Source organism: Cryptomeria japonica, chromosome 5 (assembly GCF_030272615.1).
Source record: "Cryptomeria japonica chromosome 5, Sugi_1.0, whole genome shotgun sequence".
In the NCBI taxonomy this organism is placed as follows: Eukaryota; Viridiplantae; Streptophyta; class Pinopsida; order Cupressales; family Cupressaceae; genus Cryptomeria; species Cryptomeria japonica.
In genome coordinates, this window is record NC_081409.1 from 79494736 (window position 1) to 79508650 (window position 13915).

The following is a 13915-nucleotide window of genomic DNA, read 5'->3' on the forward strand; positions in this document are numbered from 1 at the left end:
GGTAAGCACAGAGCAGTCGGTTATAGAAGAAACTAGTCTCAGAGCCTAGTGTACACCGAGCTGTCTATCGAGTAACACTCTATGTCTACTGAGCAACAAGAATGATATACCGAGTGAACACACACCGAGTGAAACGTGTTACCAGATTCACTAAACCTGGACATATATGGGAAATGTGTTACAAAGATCGAGGAATAAGTAACCATTATCACATTGGAAATTGCACTTAAAGATTGTGTATGATTTTGAGGTCATCTAACCAATGAAATATTTTGCATGGTTATTCATTCGATAAATCATGTTTGTAAGATCGAAGCATGAACCAGATCACCGACATAAGAGATCTATTTATACAGCATGAGTTAAGAATTAAAATGTGTGAGTGCATGTGTGTATGAAGCAAGGCTTGTACGAAAAAGGAAAATCATGAGAAATCACAGAGTGCTATGACTGTTACAGTTGACAGAGAAACACGGAGGTCATCGAGAAGGATTTCAGAGAACAGTCAAAGAACAGAGTAAACAGAAGGGTTTGTCGAGTTAATCTATGGATTACTGAGGTATGCTATAAGCAAGATAATCTCATTTTGATCACATAGAATCTGCTATAACATTCCAGATGTAAAGTTACAGATATTTTGTAAAGATTTTGATTGTAATATTTTGAGTTGTAAGAGAAACCTCTAACAGGGTAAAAGACTCTAACTAAGTCTATAAATTGTAAAGCCTGTAACCAGGTGCAACATTTAGAATAAGTATTGTAAAATCCTTTAGCAAGGTAGATCTAACAGATCTTGATACTCCTAACAGGGTAAGCTATCAGAAATAGCTAAACATGTAGCTCTAACCGAGCAACCTTTATTATTGCAGTAGTGAAGTTGTGGGTGCCATCCCCACCGCAGTTTTTCTCTCTAACCAAGAGTTTCTGCGTAACCAAAATATATGTGTTATGGAGTGAATCATGTATGATTGTTATTTATTTTTTTTAGCATTATATTATGTTACAGCAATATTCAGTTTATGCTTAATAGTAAAGTTATTGTTGAAGAAAAGTTTTGAAGTACTGATTCACCCCTCCCCTCTCAGTACATTAGCTTTCCATATTGGGCCTAACACCTAGTGTACATATGACATTCCCCTTAAGATCACATATTATAGATTTAATAATTTTATAATCATATGGGCCCATTACAAAAATACAATGACCCCTTATAACATCCTAGTGTACATATGGCATTCCCCTTAGGATCACATAGTGTCCTAAGGGGTCATATATGGTCCTAAGGGGTCACACATGTGTTATAACACATGTGTGACCCCTTAGAACTGTATATGACCCCTTATAAAATCCTAGTGTGAACGACATACCCCTTAGTCCGTCACATAGACTCCTAAGGGATTGCATGTGGTCCTAAGGGGTCACACATGTGTAACCCCTTATAACATCCTAGTGTACATATGACATTCCCCTTAAGATCACATATTATAGATTTAATAATTTTATAATCATATGGGCCCATTACAAAAATACAACGACCCCTTATAACATCCCAGTGTACATATGACGCCTTATAACATCCTAGTTTACATATGACATTCCCCTTAGGATCACATAGTGTCCTAAGGGGTCATATGTGGTCCTAAGGGGTCACACATGTGTTATAACACATGCGTGACCCTTAGAACTGCATATGACCCCTTATAAAATCCTAGTGTGAACAACATACCCCTTAGTCCTTCACATAGAGTCCTAAGGGATTGTATATGGTCCTAAGGGGTCACGCATGCATTAACACATGCGTGACCCCTTATAACATCCTAGTGTACATATGGCATTCCCCTTAAGATCACATATTACAGATTTAATAATTTTATAATCATATGGGCCCATTACAAAAATACAATGACCCCTTATAACATCCTAGTGTACATATGACCCCTTATAACATCCTAGTGTACATATGACATTCCCCTTAGGATCACATAGTGTCCTAAGGGGTCATATGTGGTCCTAAGGGGTCATATGTGGTCCTAAGGGGTCACACGTGTTATAACACATGTGTGACCCCTTATAAAATCCTAGTGTGAACGACATACCCCTTAGTCCATCACATAGAGTCCTAAGGGATCGTACGTGGTCCTAAGGGGTCACGCTTGCGTTAACACATGCGTGACCCTTTAGGAAGTCACATATGACCCCTTATAACATCCTAGTGTACATATGACATTCCCTTTAAGATCACATATTACAGATTTAATAATTTTATAATCATATGGGCCCATTACAAAAATACAATGACCCCTTATAACATCCTCGTGTACATATGACCCCTTATAACATCCTACTGTACATATGGCATTCCCCTTAGAATCACATAGTGTCCTAACAGGTCATATGTGGTCCTAAGGGGTCACACGTGTTATAACACATGTGTGACCCCTTAGAACCGCATATGACCCCTTATAAAATCCTAGTGTGAACGACATACCCCTTAGTCCATCACATAGAGTCCTAAGGGATTGCATGTGGTCCTAAGGGGTCACACATGTGTTAACACATGTGTGACCCCTTAGGAGGTCACATATGACCCCTTATAACATCCTAGTGTACATATGACATTCCCCTTAAGATCACATATTACAGATTTAATAATTTTATAATCATATGGGCCCATTACAAAAATACAATGACCTCTATTTTTTTGAGATATGGAGTTCAATTTAACAAAAAAATTGTCAACAAATTTAGAGACTTGTTGCATTCCATGTTATATATCATGTTCTTGATTTTTTTATGTATTTCAAAGATTTAAATATACACATGTTAGATCTCTCTATCTCTCTGAAATATATGTTATCTCTAGATCTAAAATATATGTTATCTCTCTCTTTGAAATATTTGAATTTTTTAATGTATTCTTGAAGATTTAAATTTTTGAAAATGAAAATGATCTCTCTCTCTCTCTCTCTCATGAAGATTTATATGTATAATCTCTCTCTCTCTCATGAAAATGATCTCTCTCTGTCTGCAATTTAACTTGTTTTAATTTTTAATGTTTTAAATTGAATACACTTCATGAGTGTGTGTGCTTACATATTTATTTTAACTTTATGACATGTACCTAGATAGATGGCATCCCAGGATATACCTTCGCAGGCTCCTGATCAGGATCCACTTGCACAAGCTCCTAATCAGGAGCCACACATTGATGATGTTGATCCTCCACACCAGGATCCCCCCTTGCCTGACATTGCTACTATTTTCCAATACAGTGATCGTGAGCTGCATAGGTTGAGGGTCATATTAGATGACCCCCGTACTGATGGCGTGTACAAGAGTACATGCACATCCATTTTTGATAGTTTGCGGACATTGAGGGACCGCTTAGTTTCTCACACTTCATTCTCACTTGAGGTTATAGAGGATATTTATAGATAGTTGAGGAGTGAGGCGAGGGGTCCTGATTCTTTTGCCGATGTGGTGAAGGTGGTCTTGAAGGAGACCATCAAGGAGAGATGCTTTCCACAGTATCAGGAGAAGAGTAAGGTGAGAGGATATCAGGTCACGAGATGTATTGACCCACAGGTTGTATCATTGATTTACCCACGCTTCTTGGCTACCCATGGTTGTTATCCTAATAACGACCAGATACCATTATACTTTGCACAACAAGTATTTGCTAAGGTTCATTGTCAGATGAACCAAACTACCTTGATATTCCAACTAATTATGGACAGGGGAGGGGCAGGATTGTTGATAGAGATGCATATCGTAGGCGTGATAGAGCTCCACCTAGACACAGGGACCTTGTTGGCCAGAGATTTCCTGCAGTAGTCCTAACCATGGCCCCCATAGTAGATCACGTTGTGATTACTTCTCAAAGAGAAGCAATTGATAGGGTTGGACAGATTGCATCAGCAGCAGCCACCATATCATCTAACAGGCTAGGCAGATATATGATGAGTCCACCATGTTCGCGATCATCCACAAATGATGCATCTTCTTGTCACGAAGGGCTTCAGATTTAGATGATCGATATATTACTGTTGGCATCCTCTCCCCATATGAGGTAGCAGCTATAGTAGGAGGTAGTATACATGTACAGATGTCACAGTATTTAGCTGAGGACCTACTACATGCTCACCATTTTATTTCATCTCGACTTGGGATACCATTGGCTGATGTTAGAGAGGAGATTCTCAGAGATGGGTAGGCTACTGCTGCATCGATGCATACCCCAAGGCAGTCACAACATTCTCATCACTCTATGCATGCTCCAGACACTGACCCACCTACAGATCACTCTGTTACTGCAGAGGAGGAGATACGAGTTGATCAGGTCCATATCACAGATGAGGGCTTGGATTCATTTGAGGAGGAGATACGAGTTGATTAGGTCCATATCACAGATGAGGACTTGGACTCATTTGAGGAGCAGCTGCAAGATTTGAGCCATACTGGGTTTATGGACATGCTACTACAGTCAGACACTTCATCCACATTGCCCAATCATCTAGTTAGTCCCTTGCACTCCTCAGTGATACACACAACTAGAGAGAGATATGCAGGCACGAGTGATGTTGTTGATATGATCACAGGAAAGGATCAGACTATACAGCCTACTCCTGATACACAGGTATGTACATGTACATGTGCGTTTAAATTTTTAGAAGATATGTATACATGTTGTAATGTAGGATAAATCTATATATAGATCATGTTTAATAAATAATCTAGTTCTAAGTTTTAATTTGAATCATTTAAATTGATCATGGACTAATCCTTAAATACATACATGTCACTCCTTCCTTATACATGTGTATGTATAACAGTTAGCTTATGTCACTCCTTCCTTGAGCTCTGAGCGTGTGCGTAGGAGAGATTCTTTCGATGCTGTTAGTGGATAGGTTAGTTATGGTTTTTTGTACATATATGTACATGTATGTATACACATGCGTTACAATTTATATTTAATTTTTTATTTAACTCTACTTGGATTTGATGTACATGTGTCTAGAGAGATAGATATATTATATTTAATATTTAAATAAATTCTACTTTTGCAGGGGTCTATTGGAGATCTAGACTCTCACCAGGACTCTCCCTCAGATGGTCGCTCAGTTCGTGGCCGACATGATCCATGTTGATTTGCTCCAAACTTTATAGCTCATTTACATTTATCTTTTTATAGACTTTCATATTATATATATTCATGCATGTACATGAAGTTTAGACTAGATTGTACTTTATACCTGGTTTGTGTTTGATCAGATTATATATATTCCATGCATGTATGGAGTTTAGACTAGATTATACTTTATACCTTGTTTGTGTTTGATCAGATTATATATATTTCATGCATGTATGCAGTTTAGACTAGATTATACTTTATACCTAGTTTGTGTTTGATCAGATTATATATATTTCATGCATGTATGGAGTTTAGACTAGATTATACTTTATACCTTGTTTGTGTTTGATTAGATTATATATATTTCATGCATGTACATGCAGTTTAGACTAGATTATACTTTATACATGGTTTGTGTTTGATCATATTATATATATTTCATGCATCATGTATGAAGTTTAGACTAGATTATATTCTTTACACCTCGTTTACATGTTTGATCAGATTGTATATTTCATGCATGTATTAAGTTTAGACTAGATTATACTTTATACCTGGTTGTGTTTGATCAGATTATATATATTTCATGCATCATGTATGAAGTTTAGACTAGATTATATATTTCATGCACATGTACATGTTAGATTATATATATTCCATGTGCACATGTACATACATGTTAGATTATATATGTACTTTATGTTCGATGAACTGAATTATATATATATATATATATATATATATATATATATATATATATATATATATATATATATATATATATATATATCATGTGCATTTATGGTTAGATTAAATACTTTATATATACATGTACACTTTAAATATATATGATCAAGAATGCACACTTGAACTAATTAATATCAAATGAACAAACTAAATATAAAAATCACACTTGAACTAATTAATATCAAATGAACAAACTAAACTTAATACCATGTACTAAATAGTTCACATGGTATGTGCTTCTAGGTATGTATACAAGTTAAATAGTTCACAACATGTACATGTCCAAATTACACATGTCCTAATTCCATATATCAATTTTACACGTGTACATATTACATTCTAATTTAAATATGCATTTTTAGTTAAATTATTTTAACTAGTGGTCATGTTACAAATTACATGCATTTATAATTAGATACAGTACTATATACATACAAATTAAACATGCATTTGAACATGTACATACAAATTAACTTCATACATCCTAATTTGATATAATTGAAAATTTCATGTATTTAAACTTAAAAAATATTTATCCAAGTTTCAAAACAAGTTAAGTTCTAGAATTTATCAAGTATTAATTCAATTCATGTGGGTTGAACCACATGTGTACTTTGGATTACTAAATATATATAGTTCATACCACATCAAGTTGTTCAGAATGCTCTTTAATAACACTTAATATTTTGTAATGATCTTTACTATCTAGTCTCCACTTTTGAGACCGCCCTCAACGTGGAACTGTTTGAAGAATTAGACCAACAACAATGACCAAGTGACTATACTGATATACCTTGTTGTCAATTTGGTATTCAATGAAATGAATCCCATGTTGAACATTTTTAACTTGTTTGAAATATGTCCCTTGCACTACAACTGAGCCTGCATGTACATCTATATAAGAAACGTGAGAAATTAAAAATTTGCACGTAAGCGATTTGTACATACATATTCAAATCAGTTCAAACCTGTGGGAAATGACATTCCATCACTCATTTCAGATTTTGATAACTTCTTTCTCTCTTCTGTGCAACACAATAAATAATAACTAACACCTTCTATATTTCCATCTTCTGCTATGACTGCAAAAATATCTCCTGCAATTTGACGGAACATTTTTTAAGGAAATATATATATATATATATATATATATATATACACACTTTAAATATATATGTGTACGTCATATGTACCTTTTTTAATCAATCTTGAAATATGATCATAATCACCAGAAATCAAAGGAATGCCTTCAAAGTTTTTGTCCTCATTTGAATCCTCGTATGTGTCAGAAACATCTAGTGGCACCAATTTCCATTCACTAACATATCCAAGCTCTTGGTTCTTGCAATCAACATAGTTTTCCAAAATGCAATCAGAACAAAAACATGAATAATCCCTAGTGTATAATGTCCATGGGCGATTATCTGTACTCATGACACAATGCAAAGATCTTGTCCTCTCCATGCTCTTGCTTCCATGCATTGATCTTCTATCCACATCTGCAAAATGTACATGTGTACACGAACATGTACATGTAGATCAAGTTGTTAAATTGAAACATTTGAACTAGGAACATTTTTAAAAAAATTTAAAAAATTTAAATAACACTTAAAGAGAACACGTACCGGTTATCTCCCAAAATACTCTATATGGAATGGGTCTGTATGTTCTCGACGATGATTCCCTAGGATAATTAGGTTGCTCAAAGTGTTTCTTACACCATTCAACAACATCATGTGCATCTTCTATACAATCTCCTGTGTAATTTATTTGATGCTTTCTTAGAGCACGTTTGATACAAGCTCCTGCACCATCATGTTCACCCTTTCCATGACCACTCTAAAAAAAACTCCAAACATGTGGTATTTTGTCATTTCGATGATATCTACATAGTGCATAAAATGGCCTCGAAGATTTGAATTGTGCCGCACATCCATTAGAACAAACAAAATGTTTAACTATTGTTATGCCTCTCTCTTTCAAATATTCAAAAAACTTCTTAAAGCAATGTTGTACAAAAAGTGTGTCATGCTCCTTATCATCACTGATATAGAAGTGGTACTCTTTCTTAATGACATGATTTTTAAATGTACTATCAACACCATCCAAATTCATCTGTGCATGTCGATAACACACATGCACCAAAATAGTGATTTGCTTTGAAAAGTAATACTCTAATTGAATCTCTTTTTGATGTACAAAAGAGTAATTATCTGCGAAGTCCACTACAGATAGAATATTTCCAAGTGGGAAAGTATCTCTTAATCTTTTAAATTGTTCTGCTTGCCACTTGGCAAAAAAACCATGGCATATGTATGGTTTTATCAACTTACGAAAATTTTCCATAAATGTTCCAATAGGTATTTCCTCTTCTACATAATCTAACCTTGTAGATTCCTTTCCAAATTTTGTTTCAAATTTTTTGTACTTGTAACTCTTGCAATTTACCATCTTCCTCATGTCAGCATCTTCATCTCTCAATTGCAATTTAGCAAAGTCCCTGCATGTTCCACAAATTCCTCTTATGCAATTTATTTGACCGGTTGCATTATCATCTGATTTATCACATAAGATGGATGCTATGAATTGACTTGTTCATTTAGGAGGAGCATTTTCATAACCATCACTATCTTCTCTAATATTTCGAAACACCTGATAGTACAAGTCAAATTCAATGTGATAATGACAACAACAAGTTTCAAAAACTTTGTTTAACTTCACATAATATGGTCTTAACCGTTCAAATATGGTTTGTCCAATCTTTATATGAGGGTTTGTTTTAGTAAACAACACATACAATTCATGTTTTGTTGTGTCTATCCAATGTTTTACATGGAGATCATAACGATCAGGACCAATCCTTTGCTTGATAACATCTCTACTGTTTGATGAAGGATGAGTATTATCATTCCAAAAACTTGTCACAAAGTTCCTAACAACATCTTCAATTCTATCAGAACGAGGAGCTCTACACATAATTGCCCAATTCCCTTCCGAGGCAGCATCATCCAAACTCTTTCTCCTTTTAACATATTTAGATATTGTCCTTCTACTAAAACCAAACTCAGATGATAGTGAAGAGATTTGTCTTTTTTGAGGCAATCTTTCATTTACTAAAGATGTCAACATCACTCTTCTTGAAATGGTCTTATCTATTGTTCGAGATTTTTTACCAATGTTCACCAAACCTTTCTTAACATTATCAACAATAGATTTTTGTAGCTGAGAATTTTTCCTCTTTTGACTTGTTGTATCTATACCCAACAATTTCAATCGATCTATTAAGTCTTTACAAGTAAGTACAATTGATAACAATTGAGCTTTTTCTAGTGTAGTATCAAGATTGTTGAAATAAGACATTATTTCTTTTGCACTTTTATTCATTGACCTCCTTTTAGTATGTCTAGGTTCTTCAAGTAAATGATCTAAATTTTTATAAGAAATATTTATCTTCACCTGTTTAGCTAAATCCACAATATGCTCATCCATACCAGTGGTAGGAGGTAAGGAGCCTGGCCCCTCTCCTTCAAACTCCATTGGTTCAACTTGGACAATCTCCTCCCTATGTTCATCAACTATATTGTGTTCTTCAACAGGTTCGTTGGCCTCGACTCCCGCTTCAGAACTCCCTCCTTCTCAAGCCTGTTCTGCACATAATTTAAGAGTTCATGTAAGGTTCAAATTGATAGATTATTATGTTAGGATTCCCAAAGATACTGAGAGTGGGGGGGGGGTGAATCAGTATCTAACTGGTATATAAAATTACTTGACTTAAAACATGAAAAGCATATTAAAACTGTGTATCGGTAAACCAAAAATAATGCAGCAAATAAGAACAATAACAACAACATGAGAAGCACACCATAACATAGTATTTTAATGAGGAAACCCGGTGTGGGAAAAACCTTGGTGGGATTTGTGACCCACAATATTCGCTTACTGGCCAATAAGGGAATATTACTCTTACAATAGGGGCCTGCACATGCAGGAAGGCCAAGTGCCTAGAGCTCACTGCTCAATTACAAAAGAAGTCACACTGACTTACAAAAAATGGATTATACTAATCCAATGTCTTGTACTACTTTAGATCAGCATCTGCTATGCCAGATTCAGTATCGGTTTAAGCTCTGCCACATACATAAACCCTTAACCAATAATTCACATATTGGGTCTGCATAATTTCGCATCCTATCTCATCACTACTCTACAAAATGATCTACAATGATCTCATACATATATGAGCCATTTAACAATCCACCATGTCGGCTTACAAAATATTTTACAATTAATTACAAAATACAAAATTCCTGTCGGCCAGGGTGTCGGTATTCTTCCTTTTCGCTGTCGGTGTAGAGTCTGCCGGTGTCGGTGCCTGCCGGTATCATATGATTGTAAGGTTGCCATCAATGACAATACCTTCAATCACCTACAATTTCTCATTGGAGTGTGAATTTTCCAACAATCTCCCCCTTTGGCATTGATGGCAACACTCATGAGAAAAATCCAAGAATGTATCCAAAAATTTGAAGTCAAAAAAAATCTTTGCCAAAAATGTATGTCAAAAATGTATGCTCCCCCTGAGCAGATAATCTCTACTTCCTTCTAACCATTTTTCTCATTACACTACTCCCCCTTTGACATCAATGACAAAGGTTGTCATTCGCTATTACTGGAGTCCTGCCTAGATTCTTGTAACCAGTGGGTTACAATCTGAAAGATATCTATCAAAATCAAATTTATACCATTACTGAATGTTTTGTAGTCTTTTATTGCCTCTTGTGTTCTCTACACTGTATCGGTGAGTATGTGCATTTGCTCTTCCAATGTCTTTAGTCAGGGAACCAGAGCCTCGGATATTTCTTTTCTCAAAGAAATAAGGTATTCTAGTCTTGGACTAAGTCTGCATTTCAAGTCCTTTGCTTTATCCTTTATTCCCTGTTTGTCATTATCTAATTTCTTGATTTTCTCTTCTTGCTCTGCAATCTTCTTCTCTATCTCTGAAAATGAATCCGATGCACCTATCAGATTGTCAACAATATTGTTTATCTTATCTTGTGCTTTGCTGATTTCCTTGTCAAGATCCTCTGTTAAGACATTTGTTTTACAAGTGTCCTTGTACAGTTTCTTGAAGTCAAAAATTATTTCTCCAAGTTCTGGTAATAGGGTATCCATTTTCTCCTTGTTCTTCTTCACAATATCCTTAAAGAATTTCTCTTTTTCTTTTATCATTCTTTCCTTAAATGTATCCTCATTTATTTGATCAACAGTCAATATGTTGCCAGTGATGAACTTAGATAATGTGTCTAGTTGACCTAAAGAATCCTTATTATCAACAATGCATTTTGGTGATATCAATTTAAGAATTAGAATTGTATCATCAATAGCCTTATAGGCTTGTGCATTACATTACGTGATCTTCTTTATTGAATCTAACAAGACCTCTGTTACATTTTTAGGTCTGAATTTTGTCATAGAAGTACCAAATGTTTGTCCAACAGTCCTCACAATAGCCATGCTATCAGTTGTGGTAATTACCTTGCTTGATTTGACCTCTGGTAGGTCAGTCTATGCTTGCATTTCTACAAGTAGGGGTTTGGGCTTTTCAGTTTGTGTCGGTGGCACTGTTTTTGTCTGAACTTGAGCCTCAACCTGCACTTGTTCTGTTTTCTCCATTTTTGTCTCAGAAGGTTTCTCTGAGCTTTCAACTGCCGGTTTCTCAGATGTAGTCTCAGTTTTTACTTCTGAACTTTCCTTTGCCGGTTCTTTAGATGGTTTTTCTGTTGTATCTGTCGGTTTCTCAGTGGTATCCTTTGCAGGTTGCTCTACATGTGTAGGTTTTTCTATGTTTATCTCAACCTCTGCAGACGGTGACTCAGTAGTCACATTTTTCTCCTTATCCTCAGTGGTTTCTCTGTCAACCACAACATTTACATCCTGTGTGTCTACATTTACCATATACAAAATTTCAGACTTAGGATTTGTATCCTCTACCGGAGTCTCCATACTCTCTGTGGCCGGTTGATTGTCAGTGGTGTCTACCGATGGAGTATCTGAAAGAGGTGGGGGCACATTATCAGTTATTTTCAGGCTTGGAGGTCCACCTACCTTACCTTTCCCCTTATCTTTGTCCTTTTGATATACTTTAATAGTCTTTGGCCTAAGTAATTCTTCTTGTTTTTCTTTTTCCACAAAGAATATATCCCATGCATCTGTTGTTTCCTCAGAGACTTCCTTTACTCTACCTACCATCAGTGCTACATGCTGATGAGCAGTGGAGAATACTGTCTGGTTGCTTCACTGATTAGTTTGTCTATTTCATCAGTTGAGTTGACTGGATGTACTGCAAGTAATTTTTCAATCTTAATTTTCTTGTCTAGTTCAACAATGGCTAACCTTCTAGCCTCAAGTCTCCTATACAGATCATTTGGAATTTCATCAACAACTTCCAACAAGAATTTTTTGTATATATCTAAGTGTAAAATTACACTGTTCTCTATGCTTTCCTTGTCATCTGTAGATAGTGTGTTGTATATTTTGTTGATGTTCTTCAGCTTACCATCCTCTGTAATTTCACTGAAAAGTTTGTCTATTGGGGCAATATCTTGTTTTATCTTTTTCTTCTTAGGAGTCATTTTCTTTGTCGGAGGCCTTACTGCTTGTTGTTTTTGTCTTGTTCTTTTTGGTGTAGGAGAGGGTGCTTAACAACTTCAACAACATTAGGGTTTGCAATAAATTCAGGAGTGGATGAAGATGCCATAGCTATAAATACCTCAATCTGCCTTAAGGATGAATGATTTGATGGATTGCTTCACTTCTTAGCTTGGAATGCCTTCGCTCGGGAATTTTCGCACTCTCAAAGATTTGAATGCGTGGTGAATGAAAAAGGAGCCAAAACACTTGCTTTATAATGTTATTTTCTCCAACTACCACATTTCATGCTTGCCGGTTAAGTCACAACTTAACTCATCTGCTGGTATAGAAGTAATTTCAACTTCTCACCATCAACTGAGGGAATAATAGCATGTTTTTCATTTTGTTGCTAAACCCCAAAAATAATTTTCTTCAGTTAGATGAAGAGTCTCCTGCCGGTGGAGTGTCACTCTGTTCTGCTGGTCGAGGAGTATTCCCATCAATATTCTGATCTGACTTTCTGATCCATTGTTTTGAGAATTCTTGCTTTACCTCTTCAACCTTTTCTTTACCTTTCAAACTAGGACCTTTGTTATTTGCCGGTGATGCCTTACTTCTACAAAATTTAGCAATATGTCCAATCTTGTTACAGGCATAACAAGTCACATTGTTCTTCTGAATAGCTTTCCCATATCCTATGCCAGTATGTATTCTGCATTGATTAGATAAGTGTCCAAATCTTCCACAAACATAACATCTTACATTCATTCTGCAATTTTCTGAATTATGATCCATTTTGTTGCATTTAGAACATTGACCGGTGGGTGTATTAGTGTTCTGATAATTTCTAGATCTACATTGATTTACTCTATGACCATACTTGTTACTGTTAAAGCATTTTCCATTAAATTTGTAGGTAGTAGGTTGCCTTACCAGTTTGCTATGATCATGATTGTTTGCAGTACCAGAGCTTTCACCAATTTCAAAGCCAACACCATTTGTATCACCATTAGGTTTCTGATTTTTCAGCATGTCATCAAGTTCCTCTGAATTTTTCTTAAATTCTCCTTGTGTTGATTTGCAGTAGCCAATTCGTTTTCCAGGAAGTCCTTCTGTCTCATGAGTTTAGTTTTATCATGTTCTAGGTGAATTAGATCTGTCTTTAGCATATCATTCACATGACTAAGTCTGATATTTTCATTAGCAACATCATTCAGTCTTCTAGTCAAGTCATCTTCATTTTTCTTTCTATCTTCAATTTCTTTACAAAATCTCATAGTCATATCCTGCATCTCATTCTTTGTTGTACTGCTTTCTTGTCTTAGCTTATTTACCAGATCATTAAGAGTTTCCTTTTCATTATTCTCATTCTACATCTTTTCACAAAGTTCTCTTCTCTTGTTCCTT